Raw genomic sequence first — 8234 nt, forward strand, 5'->3', positions numbered from 1 at the left:
GACCCCTCCTCCTCGTCGGAGTGGTGCGGGCGAGGATGATGACGACCGCGGTAGTTTTCCTCGGACCCAGGAGGGGCGTCGGGAGGGGCGCCGTCAAAGAGGCGGGGCCGTCCCACGTGGTTGGGCGGCTCGGGAGCAATGCGGAGATCAAATGTTCACACCCCACGGCAGTGACCCACATAATTTACCAAAATAACTCTCATAAACTGACGCCTAGCATGATGATTACTAGAAATAAAATGTGGCTTTGGAGGGAGCCCCTATCACCTCCAAAGGCAAGGTTGAAGGGAACTAGGGCCGGTTATATGGAAAACATATATGGTCATCCTCTAGAGAAGTTGGAGAATGGAACCATAGTCTGCTTTGGATTTTAACACTTTAATTGGACCACCAGCTAAGCTAAGTCCACACCCCACGGCAGTGATGTAAATCCGCTATGTTCTGTCATGAAATATATCCTGCAAATCTTTCACACTAGTTGAAACTTTACAGGTTGGCATCGTAATCTCAACCTTGGAATTTAGTACTACTAATTAGTTTTATGATATTAGGAAACACCATACTTCTGAAACAAACACCTAAAATGTCACGGGACGTGTAGTAATCTCCACATAAATCCCACTTATGTTCTGTCATGCAAATCCCCCTTATGTTCTGTCATGCAATGCAATATCATGCATATCTTCCATCCTACTTTAAACTTTACACATTGGCATCGCAATCCCAACCTGTAGAAAACACGATGCTTCCAAAACAAACACCTAAAAGGTCACCAGTCGTGTAGCAATGTCCACATAAATCCGATGTTCTAGAGAATTCAGAAGTGCGGATATATCACACCCAAAGACGAACGCTTGGCTTCAGGTCTGATCGAACCAAATGTCACGGCAATGCCTAATTGAACTAAGCAAACAAAACCACTTTATTTCGATTTCTTGTGCCATCCGCAGATGTCTCAAAAGATAAAAAGGCGTGTACACTTTCTTCAGGCACCTGTTAAATAGTACTACTAACTACTCATGCAAACTGTACTTCCTGTTCATTTCCTCTCTTCTCGAGTCTACTACAAGTCCAACGAACCACCACCCCGGCCATGGCAACCACCCTTGCCACCGATGTCCGCCTCTCGGTCGCGCACCAGACCCGATTCGCCCTCCGCCTCGCCTCCGCCATCTCATCCGACCCCGAATCTGCTACCAGCAACGTCGCCTTCTCCCCGGTCTCACTCCATGTCGCGCTCAGCCTCATCACTGCCGGCGCTGGCGGCACCACCCGTGAGGCCGTGACCAGCTCGTAGCCATACTTGGGAACAAGAATGCAGGCGGGCCCGAGGGACTCCACTCGCTCGCCGAGCAGGTGGTGCAGTTAGTGCTTGCCGATGCGTCCATCACCGGCGGCCCGCGCGTCGCCTTCGCCAACGGCGTTTTTGTAGACGCGTCGCTCTCGCTCAAGCCTTCCTTCCGGGAGCTCGCCGTGTGCAACTATAAGTCCGAGGTGCAATCCGTGGACTTCCAGACTAAGGTTGATCACCTTCCTTTCACTGCTAGTTCAAAAAGTCTTAGTTTTGTTTCTGCATGTCTATATGTCGTTGTTACTCTGAACAGAGGTGGTAGTTTTGTTCTGATATGCTAGTAATGTAGAGATGGGTATCCTTTGACATTCTGCTAAATCTTTTCACCACTCTAGATCTTTAATTTACTGGTTTCCATGCAAATGCTTTTTAGAACGTTTACTTAATTAGATACAATTATGACGATCCAGCAGTGATGATTCGTTTAGGTATAAATTATAATTATGAAGATCTAATGGTCTTGACCTACTATTAGGTACAATTATGAAGGTCTAACTATCATGACATTTTAGGTATAATTATGAATATATAATGGCGGTGATATATTTAGGCATAATCATGATGATCTAAGGTCGTGATCTCTGTAGGGTACAGTTATGAAGATCTATTGATCATCATATATTTAGGTACAATTATGAAGTTCTAATTATCATGATTTGTTTAAATAGGTCATACATATGTATGCTTATTTAAAATTTTGCGATCCAATAATAATCAAATGGTCAACTAGATGAATGATCGGATGTTCTACTGTCATTTTTTAAATATCTAATTAAGTGATCTCTCGTTTTCACTTGTATTGTGCTTTTAGTATATAATTGATATTTTACTTGTTGTCCACATTTTTTTGATATTTTACTTTTTTGTAGGTTTTTTTCTCAATATTTTACTGGTAGGTACTTTGTCGGATCATTAGGAATGGCTAGGGCCTTTTTGTATATTTGAATATGCAATCCTTTTTCAAGTAGGGTGTGTTGCAAGACCTCTCATGGTGAGAAGTTGTGCCATGTTTCTTACGTGGCTTTCGTTGCCATCATGGGATTCTCTCGTCTCTTAGAGAATGCAAAAAAATAAATCAATAATTGGTAATAATCATGGAAAGATGAGTACTAGCTAGTATTACAAAGGAAATTGTAGATGCCATGACCATCTAACCGTTAATAGTGTTTCGGTCATCAGTTTTGTTTGTGACCTTTTTAATAGAAATTATGTATAAAAGATGCTGGTACACCGTCTTTGATTCTCTGTGCCATTGTTACCTTTTGTTCTTGTAATTTTGTTTGAAAATGAAATAGCATCTGGTTATTCAAAACTTTGGTCATGGTGGCACAACAGTATGTACAGTTTAACGTATTTTATTACACAATCTTATACTCCTCTACCCACAATATAAGAACGTTTTTTACACTAGTGTAGTGTTAAAAACGTTCTTATATTTTGGGACAGAGGGAGTACTTTCTTGGTTTCTATCATTCTAGAAACTGCAAGTAGATATTATTCTGATTTTGTTTTGCCAAGTGCTGATGTATTTTGCCATGGTCCAGGCTCCTGAAGTTGCTAGTCAAGTGAACTCTTGGGTAGAGAATGTCACAACAGGTCTCATCAGAGAGATCCTCCCTGAAGGGTCTATTGACTACAACACTAGACTGGTTCTTGGTAATGCCCTTTATTTCAAAGGACTTTGGAATGAGAAATTTGACGAATCTAAGACAAAATACAACAAGTTCCACCTTTTAAATGGGAACACTGTTCAAACACCATTCATGTCCAGTACAAATAAGCAATACATTTCATCTTCCGACGGCTTGAAGGTACTTAAGCTTCCATATCAGAAAGGTGGAGACAATAGGCAATTCTCCATGTACATTCTTCTTCCGGAAAGACTTGATGGTCTCTGGACCTTAGCCAATAGGTTGAGCACTGAATCAGAGTTCATCGAGAAGCATATACCAACGGAGAAAGTTGTAGTTCAGCAGTTCATGCTGCCAAAGTTCAAGATATCATTTGGATTTGAAGCAACCAATTTGCTCAAGAGTTTGGGTCTTCAGTTGCCATTTAGCAAAGAGGCAAACCTTTCAGAGATGGTGAATTCTCAGGTGGGCCTATTCCTCTCATCTGTTTTCCACAAGTCATTTGTCGAAGTGAACGAGCAAGGAACTGAGGCTGCAGCGGCAACTAGTGTAGCGATCGAACAACAACAGATGCCCATTGTGATGGACTTCATTGCAGATCACCCTTTCCTCTTCCTTATCCGAGAAGACGTCACTAGTGTGGTTCTCTTCATCGGTCATGTGGCAAATCCCCTCATGTCTTCATAATATGTTTGCCCTAAATATGTGTGTTGGCAGTTACCTCAACTATTACATGTAAGGGAAGGGTTTCAATTCTAATAAGGTTGCTTGTGCAATCAATCCAATAAATGGTTCTGCTTTTCAAAATGTCTTGCTTGTTGTGCGACGTATGCAGAAGTGTGGTAATCAAGAATTATGTGGAGCCTTGTGCTTTGAGTTACTTAATAGATTAGTTAAGCATCCTGGTGAAATTCTTCTTGACTAAGTATGAAATGGTCTTCGCATAAATTAAGATCAATCGGGGTTGGTTTGGAAATGCTTTATTCAAGGACTAGTTGCAACCGGTTGATGGCCTTTGACATGATTTGCATGATTGATATCATACAAGCTCTATTTCTATGCATATTGTTTGATCATTGTGCTATCATCCATTAGGGTAGTTGATGGTAATATGTATATCCAAACAATAGTTATTTATCCCTATGAAGGTAATATTTTTTTTCTCGCATATTTGTACCATCCACATAGTTCAAGATACAAGAGGAACTATAGGAGATGGCGTGCACAATCAGTAGGTAGCTGCTACTATGTAACAGTCATGAGTCAATTGATAGTTACCTAGCATAAATGTTGGGCGTTGTTCGGGGCACAATCCATTGAAGAGGATATCGCAAGCTTGAGCGTTGTATTGCAGCATTTTCAACTCTTCCGCGGTTGCTTCATGATTTGGTTCTCTCCCATCGAAGAATTCACCTTGCAAACCAATACATACAATAGCCCAAACGGCGGGGTTATGTCCAAAAATATGCATTTTCATCTTATGCTTCCAACTAGCAAAATTAGTACCATCAAAGTAAGGACCTCTAGGGTGGTAATTTTCCTCGCTAGATGTCATACTCTTCTAGGTTGTGAAACCAAGGCTATGATCACCAAAGCTATGGAAATTAAGGAAAATGGAGACCAAAGCTCTGATACCACTTGTAGGATCGGAAGTATGTCTAGAGGGGGGTGATTAGACTACTTGGCCAAATAAAAATCTAGCATTTTCCCAATTTTAAGTCTTGGCCGATTTTAGCAACTTAACACAAGTCAAGCAATCAACCTACACATGCAATTCTAAGAGTATAGCAGCGGAATGTAAATCATTGCATATGAAGGTAAATGGGAGGAGCTTGGAGGGAGCAAACGCAATGTAGACACAGAGATTTTTGGCGTGGTTCCGATAGATGGTGCTATCGTACATCCACGTTGATGGAGACTTCAACCCACGAAGGGTAACGGTTGCGCGAGTCCACGGAGGGCTCCACCCATGAAGGGTCCACCAAGAAGCAACCTTGTCTATCCCACCATGGCCATCGCCCACGAAGGACTTGCCTCACTTGGGTAGATCTTCACGAAGTACGTGATCTCCTTACCCTTACAAACTCCTTGGTTCAACTCCATAATCTTGTCGGAGGCTCCCAAGTGACACCTAACCAATCTAGGAGACACCACTCTCCAAAAGGTAATAGATGGTGCGTTGATAATGAACTCCTTGCTCTTGTGCTTCAAATGATAGTCTCCCCAACACTCAACTCTCTCTCACAGATTTGGATATGGTGGAAAGATGATTTGAGTGGAAAGCAACTTGGGGAAGGGTAGAGATCAAGATTCTTGTGGTTGGATTGGAATGTCTTGGTCTCAACACATGAGTAGGTGGTTCTCTCTTAGAAAATGAGTAGTGTAAGTGTAGGCACGTTCTGATGGCCCTCTTAAATGGAGAAGGGGGTGGAGGGGTATATATAGCCTCCACACAAAATCTAACCGTTACACACAATTAACCAAACTCAGTAGGACTAAATAGTGAAACTCGATGAGACCGACCTGGTTCAAAATGTGAATGTTAGGCTTTTCGGTGCGACCGACAATATCAACTTGGTGAGACCGATGCACTAGGGTTAGGGAAAAACCTCATCTCGGTGAGACTGATCACATGAACTTGTGAGACCGATTTCAGTAATAAGCAAACAGTGACTTGGTCAGGCAAAGTCGGTGGGACCAATCGCTCATTCCGATGAGACCGAAACATTACGGAAAGGAAACAGAGAGTTTGCACTGCGAACTCGGTGGGACCGATCGCCCATTTCGGTGAGACCGAAACATTATGAATGGAAACAAAGAGTTTGCAATCCCATCTCGATGAGACCGAGATCCCTATCGGTGAGACCGAACTGATTAGGGTTTCTGGATATGGCTATGTCAAGTGAACTCGGTGGCGCCGGATAGATCAAATCAGTGGGGCCAAGTTTGACTTTTAGGTTTAGGACATGTGTGGAAATGAGAAAGTGGTGAGGCCTTTTGGAGCATATCACTAAGCATTTTGGGCGAGCAAGCCATTAAGAAACACCTCATCCCATTTTAATAGTATTGGCTTTTCCTATGGACTCATTGTGATCTTGGATCACTAAAATGAAGATATAGAGTCTTGAGCTTTTGCCAATATGTGTCCTTAGCATTTTGAGGGGTCCACATCTCTAGTCCATGCCATACTAATCATTGAACTTTCTGAAACATTAATCTTGAAAGAATATTAGTTCAATGAGCTATATGTTGTTATGAATTACTAAAACCACCCAGGGATTAGTTCACTTTCACGAGCGCCCGGTGGTCCTCCGCGCAGAAGGTGTGGTTCTGAAGCCGGAGGCCCATGTTCTCCAAGTGGAGGTACACGTACGCCGGGATCGGCTAGCCTTGCCGCCGCCAACGTGGTCGTCGTCGTAGCGGACGATGTTGCTCTCGAGCATGCTCACGTGGTGGGGGCATTAGTGACGGGTGTCATTTACCGCGAACGGTGGGAGGAAACTGTCGTGGCACAGCCGGTAGCTGTAAGGTTCATGTAGTGCGATGGACGATGATGGATGCGTTCATGCCGGGAAGCCAGAAAACTGACGTCGGATTTTTATCAATATCGTTGTTTTCATTTATATATTACTGGAAAAAGGCAACGGTAAGGACATGTAATATTTCTTGCTCACTTTAGCTACTTGTAAGTTGCCTGAAATTTCAATTTGGCTCAGTCGATTTCTTGGCCGTTGATTTTTGCTCTAAGATTCGTGTTGCGCTTTTTTTCTGGCATGTGATGTTTGTTGTGTTGGATTTTTGTTTACCGAAGCCATATTTGGGTTAGTCGATTTGCTACTGGGCAAAAGCCCATTAACTGTGCGATCCAACCCTCATCTCTCTCCCTTTGTTCTTTTATGTTTTATGTTTTTATGTGTTCTTGTTTTTGTTTTCTTTGTTAGTTAGTTTTTATTTCTTTTGTTAGTATTTTCGGATGTCAGGTGAGTATAAATTGTTGGGGAACGTAGTAATTTCAAAAAAAATCCTACGCACACGCAAGATCATGGTGATGCATAGCAAGGAGAGGGGAGAGTGTATCCACGTACCCTCGTAGACCGAAAGCGTAAGCGTTAGAACAACGCGGTTGATGTAGTCGTACGTCTTCACGGCCTGACCGATCAAGCACCGAAATTACGGCACCTCCAAGTTCTACCACACGTTCAGCTCGATGACGTCCCTCGAACTCCGATCCAGCCGAGTGTCGAGGGAGAGTTCCGTCAGCACGACGGTGTGGTGACGATCTTGAGGCCAATTCTTTTGGGCGATTCTCCCAGAATCACCCCCCTCCTCAGCTTCTCCCAGAGTCATCACTCTATATTTTTTTACAAGCCTAGTTAATTAGAGTTTAACTAAATAGGATTGCAAAAAAAATAAAGTGGCGATTCTGCGAGAAGTTGGGGAGGGGGCGATTCTGGGAGAATCACCCAAAAGACCTGGGCCTTGATGTTCTACTGTCGCAGGGCTTCGCCTAAGCACCGCTACAATATTATCGAGGAGGACTGTGGTGGAGGGGGGCACCGCACACGGCTAAGAGATCAATGATCAATTGTTGTGTCTAGAGGTGCCCCCCTGCCCCCGTATATAAAGGAGCAAGGGGGAGGGGGTCGGCCGGCCAGGAGGGGCGCGCCAGGAGGAGTCCTCCTCCCACCGGGAGTAGGACTCCTCCCTTCCTTGTTGGAGTAGGAGAGGAGAGGGAAGGAGAGAGAGGGGGAAAGGAAAGGGGGGACGCTGCCCCCCCTCCTTGTCCAATTCGAACTTGGGGGGAGGGGCGCGCGGCTACCCCTTGGCCGCCTCTCCTCTTCCACCACTCGGTCCCATGAGGCCCATTAACCTCCGGGGGGTTCCGATAACCCCTCGGTACTCCGGTATATATCTGATAACCCCCGAAACCATTCCGGTGTCCGAATATAGTCATCCAATATATGAATCTTCATGTCTCGACCATTTCGAGACTCCTCGTCATGTCCGTGATCACATCTGGGACTCCAAACAACCTTCGGTACATCAAAACTCATAAACTCATAATATAACTGTCATCGAAACCTTAAGCGTGCAGACCCTACGGGTTCGAGAACTATGTAGACATGACTGAGACATGTTTCCGGTCAATAACCAATAGCGGAACCTGGATGCTCATATTGGCTCCTACATATTCTACGAAGATCTTTATCGGTCAGACCGCATAACAACATATGTTGTTCCCTTTGTCATCG

General features: G+C 43.9%; 1 pseudogene; it reads left to right on the forward strand.

Moving 5' to 3' along the window:
- Nucleotides 1-894: 894 nt before the first annotated feature.
- On the forward strand, nt 895-3762 carry LOC119338336 (annotated as a pseudogene).
- Nucleotides 3763-8234: the final 4472 nt, after the last annotated feature.

The sequence above is a fragment of the Triticum dicoccoides genome, chromosome 7B (assembly GCF_002162155.2).
Source record: "Triticum dicoccoides isolate Atlit2015 ecotype Zavitan chromosome 7B, WEW_v2.0, whole genome shotgun sequence".
In the NCBI taxonomy this organism is placed as follows: Eukaryota; Viridiplantae; Streptophyta; class Magnoliopsida; order Poales; family Poaceae; genus Triticum; species Triticum dicoccoides.